The 15,717-nt window shown below is 46.0% G+C and overlaps 1 non-coding gene across 1 annotated transcript; it reads left to right on the top strand.

The window, feature by feature from the left end:
* The first annotated feature begins 14,378 nt into the window (after positions 1–14,378).
* Positions 14,379–14,460, top strand: TRNAS-AGA (transfer RNA serine (anticodon AGA)). The gene has a single exon. It is a non-coding gene; the product is annotated as a tRNA-Ser (tRNA).
* Positions 14,461–15,717: the final 1,257 nt, after the last annotated feature.

Here is a 15,717-nt window from a genome sequence, read left to right as displayed (position 1 = left end):
GAGAACAGCTACAAAACATTCTATTCTCTAAAAGAACATTACAAGTAGTACAAGTGGTAACAATGTGGAATGTTAATAAATTGATGACATGATAGAAATCAAAAAGGGTTACAAAGAAATGTTTACGAAGGGTCATGCTCACGCTTCGGAATTTCTACGTGCGACGCAGCTCACACAACTACAATTATTGAAAAGCTGTTGATAATAAATTTCCAGTTGGAAAAAATCGCAATAAAAAGTTTTATATGGACCAGGCCAGCTCTTGGCACACGTAGGGAAGTTGACGGGTGCCGCTGAACATCTCGCCAGCTTAGTAGACGACGAGGATGCCCGGTATTGCAGCCGTCTCAATACGTTGCGCGGGTTACTCCACGCTCGTCGCCTACGTGAGCCTCGTGACACCGACGACCGCACTCCTTGCTGGTTGCACGTCAACTGCTGATTTCGAAGCAGTCAAAACTCTTTCGGGACGTCCCGTCCCCTCTTGAGGTCATTCTTTTTTCCTCGAACACATGTGTGCTCCTTTCGGGACAGGTGTAGGGAAAACGCGGTTGCGCCGCTGCTGCGTCGTTAGTCGCCGGATATCGTCCTCCCACACAAAAGCACCCTTCCTTGGACGATGGGGCGTGCGGGCGAGTCGAAAATTGCAGTCGTTTGTGACATAGCCCCTTTCTCAAGAATATGGTTCCCAAAGTTCTCAAGGTACTGGCCACGTCCATCGCGAGTGCAAGGTGCCCCTCTGCTCCCGCTGTATACGCTTCGGGCACGTCGAGGCGGACTGTATGAGGACGTATGCTTCGGCAACTAAAACAGCGAATAACGAAGGGGCCACAAAAGCATGTCATGCTTTGACATGGTTTCCATGTCAAATCATGACTTGTTTTCTTCTACAATACAGGAGTACTTACGTGATGACGCGTGAAGTGTATAATGTACAATTATATTATTGTACTCTGTTCCCCCATGTTTCTGATGGTACTTACACATACATTCAGTGCATTGCCTAACATCAAATTTGCATGTCTTGTAATCTTTATTACTTTGATGCTATGTTTGCTTTTGTTTATAGCTTATTATTTCTTTTGTACCCCACTCCCCTTTGTAAAACTATGTGCAATTGAAGGTAAATAAATAAAATTAAATGAAAATAGCTGCGTAATATTCAAGGAGATCACAAACGCGCACTGTTAGAGAGCTTTCGGTGTCCTGGTCGTCCACGAATGCGTTTTCTTTTTCGCGCACCATTTCACTGACGCGGGCGACACCACACAGAATCTAAGACGCACCGCACTCCACTGTCACACTATGACAAAAGTCCTATCTCGCACGCTAGGCCATGGCCACACACATACAAAAATAAACTGACTAAAATACTGCTCACTTTAAAGCTAAGGCACGGAAGCCTTCTTTGATGCCACATATTCAAACGTACACGCTATCAGCAGTATAGAAAAATCAAATATTGAGATGCCTTAAAACAGAATAAATGAAAACAAAGGCAATTTGTTGTCCAAGATGCAATTTGTGTGTCTGCTTAGTACTAGTCACGCACCGATGCGCTTCATTAAAAAATCAAAAGCTTTAAAGAATATCTCGCCACGTTTAGCACGCAGACGTGCCGTGATAGACCTAGAACGCAGAGGTAACTTGATAAGAGTCTCTCAAAGAAGTTTACCTTTGCATACGAAAATCAATTAAAATTTCTAAAACAAAGCTTAGAGAACTGCAAGCGCAGCAATGGGTTTAACAAAGGGTCATCTCACAGAGAAACAAATACAAAAAAACACTCGAAAACGTTGTATTTAAGGAGACCGCTAAGCTCATCAGCAATTCGAAAAGCAAGTAAAAAAATGTGAGCACTGTTTTTCAAAAACTTGTGATTTAGTAGCGTTCACCTGACGAAGCATAACTCCTAACTTTGACACGCGCTCGATGCGGTCGATTTTTCGGACCCGTTTTCACAAACAAAAGAAAACAATATACAGGACGGTCGCAAAAACTACGGCTGTGTCCCGTCAGCTTGCCCCATGGCAGCACGCCATCGTTTACGTAGCATTCTACGGAAATGGGCCTCTTTACCACGTCGCGTCGTCCAGCAAACTGCGCTCCTTTTCTATGCATTCCGTTCCTCCAACACAACAATGGACGGGTGGAGGTTGGCTCCTCCTAGCCCTGGGAACAAATGCCCGCCTCACCCCTCTGGAAGTCGGGCGGTTTGGATAATGGGGGCCCACTCGACTGGCGAATGCCACAAAACCCAAACAAAGATTTCGTTGCGTTGATTGCCATTTGACCGTTCTCGATTTTGTTGGTTGATTTGCAAACTTCGTTACTCTCTTGATTTCTCGGCGCCTTTTTCTATGTGCATGTTGCTCAGTCCTCTCTTTTGAGAACCCTGCTCTTATCACATCTCAAGCAGAACTAGTCTGGTTGATCTGAACTGCTGTACTGTCCACACAGCTGGGGTGATTTCTTCTTAAATCATTGGCATTCTGACATGCGGTCAACGTGGCCGACGGCGGAACTATGCAAGTGACGGTGTCAGGGCTGCGCTGCTCAGCCCTGAGAAAACTACTTGCAACTACACTGCTCAACTCACAGTGGACGTCAGCACACTACTCTGCCCCCCTCGCTCTACCATGGTTATCGTCTGCCGGGCCAGTAGTACTACGAACTTCACACCTGTCAGCTGCCACGGCGACGAACAAACACGGGAATCGTGCCAAGTCAATTATAGATGACCTTTCTGTATCTTCAAGACTTTGCCGGCACAGCCCCTCGTCGACATCACCGAGGCCTTCAATAGCCTCTGTGGCCACCACAGGACTTTCGGCAGCTAACAAACTTGGTGCAGTGATGAACCTGCTGTTCGCATCAGAAGTATTACCGTTAAGCCCGGCTCGTAACGGTTCAGTGCACTTGGGCTCTTTGCACCTTCCGTGCATTACATCTAATGCCACAAATTTGCACCGCCTGCTTTCAATTTTATGGCGCAATAACTGTACGTACTCATGGTATGACTGCACCAACTTGTTCGGGGCACGAACGGTCGCGCTATTGGAAAGTCCAGAGCCTGGGCAGGGGTCCAACGGCGTAGTGAGCAGTGCTAGTTTCAAGCGCTCCTTCGCTTGTTGTATTCTGAGTCTGGACCGCTCTTTTTGTCGTTCCATCTTGAGTTGCATATTTTGCATATACCACTTTCGTTCAGCAACACGTTCCTCTTTCCATCTATTTCGTTCTTTTTTGACGAAATGAAAAAGCCGATGGCCTACAAAACCCGTTCAATCAGCTTATTAAACACCGTGCCGTCCATTGTTACAACAGTTGTCTACCAACAAAACAATAATAAGACGTCTGCATATGCAACGCTCAGAGTTACGTCAGTCGTCTCTCACACATCACCACGCGGTCGGCCTGTCCTGTTGTGGATGCCAGGTAATGTCACACACTTCGGGCTAAGCCCCGCCGATCTTACATCGACATGCGGAAGACTCACAGGCTTCCACATTACGCTTCGGCCTGCGACGCCTGAAAGGCCTTGAAGTGGTACATCTCAAATTTATTTGCAGGTCGTTCGACCCGTGCGGGGTTGCACTTGTGGTGGTGTATGATCCTGACCGACGTACTCATAGAGCAGACACTGACTCTTGATTAAACACAATGAAGAGTTTGAATAAAACCGGAACAATAGCAAGGAAAATACGAAAATAACCTAATAGGAAACAATGAAAGTTCGCGCGATGGAAACAACAGCTATATAACAACCTATGCTCTAAAAAACAACAGTACAACGGGTACAGACAAAAGACCAATATGCGGAATATTACTAAAATACCATTATGGTGACAATAAGAGATAGAAAGAAAAACTACGAAAAAAAGCTCAAGCTCGTGCTTCGGAACGTCTACGTGCGACGCAGCGCGCATAACTACAATGATCGAAAAGCTGGTTATAATAAAATACCAGTTGAAAAAAAATCCCAATAAAAAGTTCTATATGAACCAGGTCAACCCTTGGTACACGTAGGGCAGTTGACGGGTGCCGCTGAAGATCTCGCCAGCTTAGTAGACGACGAGGATGCCCGGTATTGCAGCCGTCTCAATACGTTGCGCGGGTCACTCCATGCTCGCCGCTTTTGCGAGCCTCGCAACACCGACGACCGTACTCCTTGCTGGTTGCACGTCAACTGCCGATTTCGAAGCAGGCAAAACTCTTTCGGGACGTCCCGTCGCCTCTCGAGGTTATTTATTTTTCCTCGAACACATGTGTGCCCGTTTCGGTACGTCGTTAGTCGCTGGATGCCGTCCTCCCAACACAAACGCATCTTTTCTGGGACGATGGGGCGTGCGGGCGAGATGAAAATTGCAGTCGTTTGTGTCAATGTGCCGAACTGTGTAAAAGAGCGTGTCCAATTTTTATCACACCATCCGTGGACGAGCCTGAACGTGCCTAGAAGGGAGGAGTGCCCACGGTCAAGGTCGACGCAGCAGCGTCCCAGGGAGAGGCGTTGGGCAGCGAAGAAATTACTGTCACCAGTGCAACGCTAAAACGGGTGCGCGACGAGATAAGTGAAAATGGCAAGACGTCGACGTTTAACCGCGAGGAGTTCCCTGGAAAGACGCATAAAAGAAGGCGGGGGTGTTTGAAGCCGATACAGAACAACAATTCGGACCAGAGACTTCCGGACCAGGCAAACATAAGTCACAGCATATCGACGAAGTTAATGATGATGAGTGGGGCGAAGCGTCTGTCAGCCCGTCTGCGCTTCCGTCCGTCCATTCGTTCTTGCTTCCGTCCGTCCGCGCGACCATTCGTGCATCCATCCATGCGTCCGTCCATCTGTCCATGCGTCCATCCGTGAGTTCGGCATTCCGTCTGTCTGTCTGTCTGTCTGTCTGTCTGTCTGTCTGTCTGTCTGTCTGTCTGTCTGTCTGTTCGTGCGTCCATCCGTCCGTACGTCCACGGGTCTATCCATCCGTTCGCCCGTCTGCTAGTCTGTCTGTCCATCCGTTAATGCGTCCATGTTGTGAACACTCCAAATATCGCCATCTCCGATCTCGCATCCCCAGAGGCATATACCCGGTCTAGCGCAGGTATGTGTCACCTATGTCTACATACTACTACATCCATACATGCGATGGACAGACCCACGCCCTAAGGAGCTTCGCCCCTAGAAGAACGCTGGAAGGCAGGATGGTCCTGCAGGTGACTCGCCGGTGGCTGGTCGTGAAAGGTAAGCACCATGCTCTGGGCTTACTCCTTCACCGTATATCAATCGCCATGGCACCAACCGTGTCCCTTAGCATAGCTACGCTTTGCGTGAGAGGGTTGGCGGCTAGGCGTAGGCAAAGTCCCTATTATGGTTGGTCACTCACCAAGACATAGACGTCCTAGCCATCCAGGAAACTAAGGTAGATGGAGAGAAGACACCGGGAGCATGGTGCGCCGCTTCACTGAGAGATACTATGCAGTCGTTACCCGTGCCGCAGGAACATCCACAGGGTGTGGCCTTTTTGTAATGAAATTGCAGGCCCTTGTTGTCCAAAGCGTATTTTCATGTCAGTCAGGAAGAGTTAATATTGAGATTTTTGTGTAATATGCATATATGCTCAAAATTGTGTAGAAGAGCGTGTTAAATTTTTTTCGAATCTGTTCCAGTGGACGAAGTGCGATAAGCGGGTTGTTTTGTTAGGTGATTTCAAATGTGTTTTAAATGCTCGTGATAGAAGCAGTGGTACTGGCATTCGTGACAAAAGCAGTGATGTGTGAAGAAAATACTTAGTGACCATGACATAGACGACGTGTACAAATGCATCGAAGCGAACTGGGAAGTCATGTACACCTGATTTCTAGGCACTAGTCATGTGCGGTTACGGCACATGTACTTATCGCTTGACATTATGCAAAATGCCATGGCTTCACTGTAGTTCCAGTGTCTTTTTCGGATCATTGCTTGGTTGTCAGTCGCATAGGTTTGAAACACCAAAGAAATAATTTTAATGGATAGTTATGGAAACTAAACTCGTCATTGCTAAGCGATGAGTGGTTTGTATAAGATGTACACGCTGTTATTAATTAAATGATTATGGAAGGTACAGAAACTATCGCAGAGACATGAGATTGTCTAAAACAGAAAGTAAAAATGAAAGCGCTGGACACATCGAGATCCCTAAACTTGAAGCACAAATAAACGAAAGAAGTCTGAATAGAACACTGCAGCAGCTGATAGCCTTCGAAAGTGACGAGCCTGGGACTTGTAAAGACGAGGTGCGCAGTTTAAAAGAAAAAAGTTGAACAAAATGACAAGCAGCGTTACGAAGGTGCCTGGGTTCGTGCTCGTGCCAAAGAACTAGTAGCGGTGGAGACACCCCAAAAAAGAGCACTTGGTCTGGAAAAAGCACCGGGGCTGCGTAATCACATCGATACGGTTTATTGCAAAGGCACATATGCGAGCGACAATGGAACCATGGAACGCGCGTTTTAGGAGCGAAGCTCCTTAAAGCGGCACCCGTTCGTCCCTCGTCGTAGTCGTAGTGCGTAACCAGTCTTACTCTTTGACCTGCAAGGTGGTGCCGATTGGAGATTTCTCCTGTGCGTTGTTGAACCATAAAAAATTCGCAGCGTGCGCGTTTACTAAAAGCCGAATTCTCCTGTCTCTCATTCCCGATGAGCAGCCATTGGTATGTACATTGAGCACTATCTGACAAGAAAGGGTTGCTAGGTTATACATGCTGGGCGTAACCTCTTTGGTTTTAAAAAATGTTTAGCGAGCGCTGGGCCGCAGTATCATTAATACAGTGAACTAGTCTATACCATGAACTCGAGGTGGTTAAAGTTGGGAAGTAGACACGAAGCGCAAGCCATAAGAAAGTGTGCCACCTCTCGTTTAGTCCTCGGAATGTACACTGGATGGCGGTGCTTCAATATGCGGAATATATAATGAAAAGATGCGAGATGGTGGTACTTGGAGTGCTGACTAGATAGACGAACGGACACGCAGACAGATGCATGGACGGACGCACGGATGGCAGCATGGATAGATGGACGCATGAAGGGACGCAGGGACGGAAGAACGAATAGACGCACTATCGGACGGGTGAATGGACGCACGAACGGTCACACAGACACACGCATGGACGGACGGAAGCAATAACGAATATACGGGCGGAAGCTTCGCCCCACTCTCCATCACTCTCCCCGTGGATATGCTGCCATTTTTTTGCTCATTATCAGACACTCTTTTCAGCTTGACAAGCGAATGTAGATGGGTTTAAAGAAAAGTTTCTGCATTTTATGTCTCGGCTGAGTGACGACAATATCGAGCCGTTAGAAGGGAAAATAACCGGAGGCGAAGTTGAGCGCGCCATTAATCGTTTGAACCTTGGAACATCACCGGGACCCGATGGGCTAACTTCTGCCCGGTACAAAATGTTTCAAACTGAACTGACCCCTTTGTTGACCGACCTTTTCAATGAAATGTACGAACTGAAAACTCTGCCGCCTTCTTTTAGCAATGCGCATACAATACTGATTCCTAAAACTGACGAAGCTGGAAAGCTCAAACTAGTTGCATCATATAGGCCCATATAGCTGACCAATTTCAATTGCAAAAATTTTATGAAGGTTCTTGCAGCGAGGCTTCAGGGTGTCATCAAAGAAATAGTGGTAGAACATCAAACGCGTGGGATAAAAGGTAGAACTAATACCACTGACATTCACAGGATGCGAAGCCTGCTAGAGGGCTGTGATGAAGCGTTACGTGGCGTTGCTGTGCTCAAGCTAGACCTGGAGAAAGCATTTCATTGTGTTGCGCAAGATAATTTGTATGTCATCTTAGATCATGTGAATGGTGGTTCCATCATCAGGCAGGGAGTGGCTTTGGTGAACCCGAACTGCACCAAAACTGCACAACACATTTAATTGTTAATAAGTCTTTCGGGGCCCCCATTCACCTAATGCGTTCTGTGCGACCAAGCCACCCCCTCAGTTCGCTTTTGTTTTGTATTTGTATTGAATTGCTGTGTCTCGCAATCAATGGAAACGATAAAATAAGTGGTTTCAATTTGGCGGCAGCAGAAGTCAAGGTAGGAAAAATAGGAAGAAAAGAACAGCAGGGAGGTTAACCAGTCTATAGGCAGCCGGTTTGCTACCCTGCGCATGGGAGGTGGATGTGGGAGATGAAAGATAGAGAGGAGAGACGGAAGAGAGATAAAGACTGCACTGTAAGCAGCACATGCGCGCACAAGCAGAAGTCAAGCTGCTGCCTTATGCAGATGAAATTGCAGTGTTTGTACTAACAAAGAAGGTGTTAAGGAAAGGATAAGTGTTGTCAAGCATTTTTGCAACGTCACAGGGAGCCGAGTAAACTGGGGGAAATCGCTCGGCTGGTGGCATGAAAGATGGCCTTAAAACTGGCGTATTTCGCGAATGTGTGCGTGATGGGAACACCGACTAGGTAGCTTGGTATTCCCCATGAAAGTGATTGAGGCAGCGAGGAGTATTGGGCGCATCAAACAAGAGAAATTAAAGAAATGGCAGACAGGTTGGCACGAGCCTGTCTGTCTGTTTTTGCTAGATCCACTGCGTGCAACGTGTTTTTTTTTTATCACGAAGCTGTGGTATGTGACGCAGCTGCTGCATTGTTAGAGGAGCAACGTGCAAAGGCTGCACAGAATGTTCGCGGTCTTTATATGGGGCTCCGAATGGGAAAGGTGCAACCGGACTAATTTGTCCACGCGCGTGAAGTACGGGAAGCACACCTTTTCGTAAGACAGGTCGTAAGTAGATTCTTGTTCATCCGTGACATCCGTGATCCTTTTCTGCGTTCGGTATGCCTACTCAGATTGAGCAACGCCTTACCAGATGTCGTCGTCACCACTGATAATAGCATGCCGGGGACTGTGCGTGGCTATCTCAAAGAAATGGTAGATAGCGTACGTTTCTTATTTGTTCGTTATTATGTATCTAGTGTTAGAAGAAAAACTATACAGAGGTTTATGTGACGTTGTATTTCCAGGGCCATTAAAGAGGGCGTTATACTGTGGAAGACCGGGAAAAAAATTTGCAGAAGTGAATGAAAGACACTCAAGTACCTACAGGGATGAAAACTTTTTTCAGTAAGCTACACACAGGAACGATATCAGTAAATGCATCCACAGTGGAACTGGGCTGTTACACACCAGGGCGATCACACTGCCTGATATCCAAGAATCCTGAAACAATAGATCATGCTGGGAAGGGTTTTTTTTCTGCCGTCTTAAAGAATTTTAAAGAAGGAGTTCCCACTTGAATCACATGGAATCAGGTATCTGGCGGTAAAGATTGATCAGGGAATCCAATTTGATCTGGTGATGTTGACCGGGCTCCGCTGTATATGGCGCGCACGAATGGCTGGATATCACTACGACCTGGATGCTAGGCCAGCAAGAATCTATTTCAGGCAAAGCATGTCTGCTTTCATAGAAATGGCGAAAGTACAGGGATGTGTGCCAGAATGGCTGACGAGGTCGGAACCTCTGGCAGCCTTGAAAAAATTTTAGGTAGACGACACCAGCCCATGTGGCTCTGATGGTTTTTTCCCTGTGTGTATATTTGAGAAATTGTATTTGTTTTTTGTAAAATGTGTTTGTGTATATATTCCTAAAGCAGCAATTAAAAAAAGTCAGCAGAGTGGCGCTGTGGAAGCACGCTGGGTCCTTTAGAGGTCCGTGGATCGAAACCACGTACTGCTACATTTTTTAGAAATGTTTATTCTGAACATTTTCTTCACATTTTACTTATGCGACGTATTCATTGAAGTTAATTGCGAGCTGCCGGAAGAACATATAAGTAAGAAAGATAGGCATAAAGTATATTTACCTAGGCCTCAAAAACACTTCAAAAGTAGCTTCGTGCTTTTAGAAGCCACGAAGAAAGAAATCTACATTCCAGTTTCACGCATGTGCAATCGAGTAGCATTCACTCCAGCGGATAATGACAACTCTTTTTCTTATTACATAAGACCATGTACCATTTTTCGCCAAAGTGGCAGTTAACAAGAGAATGTAACTGAAGACCATCGTACCATGGATCTGATTAAAAAAATGAAATGAAAAACTCTCTGTGAAGGCACCGGTGATATTCAAACTCACGATCTCCTGTTTACTAGACAGGCGCTTTAACCAACTAAGCCACGGCTTCCATACTTTTCGCTGCATGCAGAACCCACCGTTGAAGTACAGAGAGTTTCGAGGATGACCTACTTCAGGCGCGTGACGTGAATGTAGAAACAGTGTGCTAGCTCTACTCTCACCTTAATGGATTATGGAGATCACGCAAGATATGTGCTGCATGTGTCCGCCAAGAAGCTAGTAATGAATGCGAAGCATTTCTTACCAGGCCCCGGAAACTAGGCGCTAGTTTCGGTTTCCAAGAAGACGCACGCTCGTATAGCGGTTGCCGGGCATGCTAAGATCCGGTTGAACGGAGTGAGGTTGATGTGAGTGTTCGCATTTATTTGCTTTCGCAAGTTTTTATAAATGAAAAAAGTCGATACCCCTGTAATAAATTTCTCTATCGTTTATATGCATTTTTTATTCCCTATTGCGCGAAAAAGGGCGAGAAGTGATTGACTTGCGTTCGTAGCAGTTGCCTCCGCTCCTTCTTGTAATTCGCTCAGCGATAATATAAGAAGCTATTAGAAGATATATTATTAGTTATTAAAAGGTATTAAAAGATATTACAAGTTATTAGAAGAAATCCTTAGGCTCGTCGCATATCGATAAGCAAGAACGCCACAAATTCTTTAAGTAGACACCCAACAACAATGCGAAATTTCAGTTTATCCATGAGCCGCTAAAAGGCTGCATTCACACAATATTTATTATTCCCCATGTTTGCGGCGACACCAAGTGCACTTTACGATGGGCTTCAGCTAAAAAGTGGCATCTACACTGACATGATCCTCACGAAGAGAGGCTACGACGACGATACACATCACTCTCGCCAAGTGCTTGACCTCATCTTATTGCGTTACGTATACAGGCAATTAAGGCCAAATGCTTCTGTAGACAGTGCTGGGAAAACGTACAGGCAGTCAATCTTGAGCTAACAGAGTGGGAGAAACCTCCCTTTGAGCACGAGCATGACGTACGCGCACGTGCTAGCCTATGTGGATAGCAGACGACGCCGGGAGCAATCCACACTAGATGCGCTTAAGCCAGTGGCCACCAGGCGGCGACTCAGCTTGATCTTGGGGCGAATACTAATGGCCTGTTAGCCCAGCGTTGCAGGCAGGTACCCGGGAGGTCATTCCCACGGCTCGTCGACGCCGGACGTTGAACGTTCCGGGAATCGGATTGAAAGAAGTTGAGCGGCGACGAGAAGCGGTGGTTCTTCGAGGAAGATTCGAGGAGGAAGAACTCCGTGCCTGCCACCTTCAACGGCAGCCAACCAGGAGTCGAGGAGAGAGACATTCCTGTGTTCCGTGTGGATTTTAAGAGTGTGTCAATGGGGGTTCAGGGGATAAAAACCAGGGGTGCAGGGACAGGAAAAGAAGAAACGAATAAACGTCTCTTTCAAAATGATGTCCGAGTGGTCCTTTCCTCAAGGTGTCGGAACATGAAAAATCTCGCCTTCGGCTTCCTTGGCGACAGCAGAAAATGTCACGCTACCAGCGAGGTAAGTGGAAAACCAAAAACGAAACGGAACTGATGGGCTGCCAGTCGCCACATGGGCCTTTGTGTTCCAGTCGTTGTGGCTCCACTGCCTGGCGGACACACGCAGCGCATATCATGCGTGATGCACATAATGCGTTAAGGTGACAATACATCTAACGCCCTGCTTTTTCATTCACATCGCGCGCTTCAAGTGGGTCTTTTTCGAAACTCTTTGTCCTCCAACAGTAGGCTTCGCATATACCAAGAAGCGTGGGCGCCCTGGCTTAGTTGATTAAATCGCCTGTCTAGTGAACAGGAGATCGTGACCTCAGAGGTGATAAGCTGTAGAACGTGTGGGGACGGGAAGGTGCCACCACCTACACGTCTTAGCAAAGCGTTGGAAACACTCCCCGTTTCGTGCAAGCGTTGCATGGTAAGCGCATCATGATAAGCGCTACGGTCCTTGATATTGCTTATGTATGCATTTTCTAGTAAGAGATGCATATGCAGAATATATGCGTGTGGTTATGGTGCCCCAGACATGCGCAATAATTGATTTTTAATTGGTAATTACACAAGCATAAACGCTCAACCTTGAGCAACATTGGTGGTCGCTGCGAATGTGGTCGACCGTTTCAAATACACAATGCCGGTAAGAGTGGACAAACAGACAAAAATACAGACAGACAGACAGACAGACAGACAGACAGACAGACAGACAGACAGACAGACAGACAGACAGACAGACCAAAATTTTTGCATCGAAGGTCCCCAAGAAGGACTATCGTTTTTAAATCACCGGGCCTGTGCGGCAGGCCTGGCGGTAGCATTGTCAAAGCGAAAGCTGGGAGAGCGGCCTTTCACAGCCTCTTCACGACGCTCATTGGTTAACTACTTAAAGTACATTTGCTTGGTGCCCACTAGGGCATTAATTATAAACATTTGGGTAGTATGCCGGTATTCGCTATGCTATTTTTCGTCATTCTTGTGAGAAGCGTGGTATCCGTAAGCACTTTAGGAATTTTTATAAATAGGAATTTCATGCCAATTGTCCATGCAGTGGCTGAGGACTATGAGGAATTACGGCTGTAGTGGGTATGCGCCAGAGTTATTAGGGGAAAGAGAACAAGCTTTTGTAATGGCTTCGACCATTGGACAGCCCACTCGTTACGCTATTCGCATTGTGCGACGACTGCTTGTTCTTTCGCTGTTTTAAAATGCCTTATAAGTCGTGTTAACGGGATTGCTTTCCCGACATCAAGTCTGCCTAAGGACAGTTAGACAACAAGACGCAAGCACCGGTGTAGCTCAGTGTTAGAATACTGGGCTGTCACCCAGTGGACCCGAGTTTGAGCCCCACTGTGCTAATGGTGCTAGGTCATGCCTGCCTAATGCACGTTTGACAGCAAGTTACTAGCACCGGCGAAACTCAGTGGTAGAAAATTGGGCTGGAACACAGCGGACCCGGTTTTAAGCCCTACTGTGTGATTGATGCAAGGTTTTTTTTTTGTTATTTTCGCGTGATGTTGTTACGGACACCGGCTTGGCGGTGGCAGCGGACAACAGCAACTGTGCGTGACCCGAAAAAAGCATCTCATAACAGCTTTCACTGTAAAAATGAAAAAAAAAAGATTTCTTTTAACAAACCACCCTGGTCATTGCGTATGTTCATAAAGTGACGCGCAATTTAAAGAAAATGTCGCAAAAATTCGGCGTCAAAGATGTTTTTAGCGCACGTCGCAAGCTACTTAGCCTTTGAAAGAAGACTAATGGTGATCAGGAAGAAACGTTTTGTAAAAGATTCCCCCCACTTCCGGAAGCTTTGCTATCGGTGAAAGGGACTGATGCATAAACGAAAGGTGACGTAAACATCAATAATCACTAAAAGGGTCTGTTAGTAGGCACCTTACAGACCACTGCAAGAATTGTGATTGTGAGCTAATCTTCAAGGATAGCGATATTCTATGCAATTACTCTGAGCAACGCCAACGGGAAATTGTTGGGGTCATATGCATCCAGTAAAGCGGAGATCATTGTGTCCGGGTAGCTTTGCTATTGCTTCAAAAAAAATAACAGGAAGAGCCTTTAGAAAGTATAAATCGGCATGTTTCAGTGATAACTTGTTCTTCGGAACGTTCATCTATTGCATTTTCTTGTATTTATCTGCGTGCAAACGCAATAAGACAAGGTTCTTAGTCAGAGCCCTAATTTTATCGTCTCATATCTTCTCATCTCCGTCCTGTTCGAGTGCTGTTTTTTTTCAATCAAGGTCACGTCAATGTGGCATATCAAATAATCAGCTTAAGACTGGCTTTATGCATTTCACGCCACAAAACATACAAGCTTTTATAGTGCAGTTCCCCTGGGATTCCATTTACTACAGCGTCGGTGAGTTGTGTAACTGCATTGCAAATTTTTAACCCTTGGCTTGAAAGCATCCTTGGCGTTTTTTTTTTTTAAATAAACGGACACTCGCTCCTAAATTTGTTTGACGCTCATTCATTACGACGAATCGTCAAAGGCGACCTTGGTTTCAACGCGCTGTCTGAGAGAAATGAACGTGGCGTACCCGTGTGAAGGGGGTTTAAATGCATAAACGGAGAAAAGGGAGGGCAGAAGCTCACCTTTCTCTCCAACCGTGCAGCTTCTTCATTGATGGCAATCAGAATAAGAAAGTTGAACGATGTTATCATGGGTATTCGAAAAGGAGCCTTTTAATAATAGATGGCGCTTGGCCGTCTTGCAGTCGTGGCCGAGTGGTTAAGGCGATGGACTAGAAATCCATTGGGGTCTCCCCGCACAGGTTCGAATCCTGTCGACTGCGCTATTTTTTTTCTTGTGGTATCTTAACTTTTTATCGAATCGTGATGCGGGTGTAGTTTTGGAAGGTAACTTAACTAATGATGCGTTTTGCCGATTTGTTGCTACGTTGCGCATTTTAGGCAGTTTATGCAAGTTCTGCACGAAGTGGTGTAGCCAATAAATGATTCCAAGGGGGAAGGGAGTGGCATAGAGGTCATATGCGAAAGCTACGGAAGTCTGACAACAGAATAACAAGGGGTAACAGAATGTCCATACGAAAAAAAAAACACATGCATCCTATGAAAAAACACCGTGTCAACCAGTGCGACGAGTTCCTTCTTAAACTGAAGAAAAAAAGCGAGGGAAGAAAAAAAAAGCATGTTCGGAAGAGAAGTGCAACAATGGCGTCGTTATGAAAGAAAGAATTATAGTGAGCGAAAAAAAAATTAGCTAGCAGAGCGGGGTTTTGATTAACGGACCTCTGGTTTGGGGGCCCAGCACGCTTCCACTGTGCCACTCTGCTGAGTACAAGTAGCCTGACATGCTGCAGCTGTTTCATAATGAAGCGCATACTAATGTCTCCCTGCGTAGACCGGTACGTGTCCTTCACGCGTATAAACCGGTTAATTGCGTCCGCCTGCGGCCGTTCCGTAGGAATTCTATAAAAGCTCGTCGCGCCATCTGCATGAGAGTTGTTGCGGTAACATCGCGGCGTATGTAGTTAAGTATTTCACGTTCACTAAAAACTGTCCCCTTTATATGCGTACTTTCTGTAAGTTGTAAAGCTACGTTAGGGTACTTCGTCGATGTCACGGTCAATGTCATGTTTTCGAAACGAAGTGGAATTCCTTCCCAGCTGCCATTCGACAAACCCAGCGATTTTTCCAGTTTACTGCACTGACAGTCATTCTACAAAACTTTGTGGTCACTTCTACCGCGTAGCCTACACTTCGCTTATCTTCACAAAACATTACAATGTCATCTGCGTAGGTAATTTTATTTCGCTCAAGTACCCCGTAAATTCTTTAGCATTATTAAGATGCATCACACTAAAGCAAAACGGTTCTAAAAATATTACAAAAAGTAGAGAGGAAAGAGCACATCCTTGTTTTACGCCCGACCTGATGTTAATGCGGCGAGTCAGAATTTTATTAACTACATCTTGCCTCGAGGCTTCACGGTAGCACATCTTTACCCCTTCTAATAGAATATAACCCACACATTGGCGTGTTCCATGACCGTGAGGAGAATTTCGTGCGCTACCTTATAGAAAGCCTTC

This window comes from Rhipicephalus microplus, chromosome 5 (genome assembly GCF_043290135.1).
Source record: "Rhipicephalus microplus isolate Deutch F79 chromosome 5, USDA_Rmic, whole genome shotgun sequence".
Lineage (NCBI taxonomy): Eukaryota > Metazoa > Arthropoda > Arachnida > Ixodida > Ixodidae > Rhipicephalus > Rhipicephalus microplus.
The sequence above is the reverse complement of the archived record's forward strand: the minus strand, read 5'-3'. Positions and strand labels throughout refer to the sequence as shown.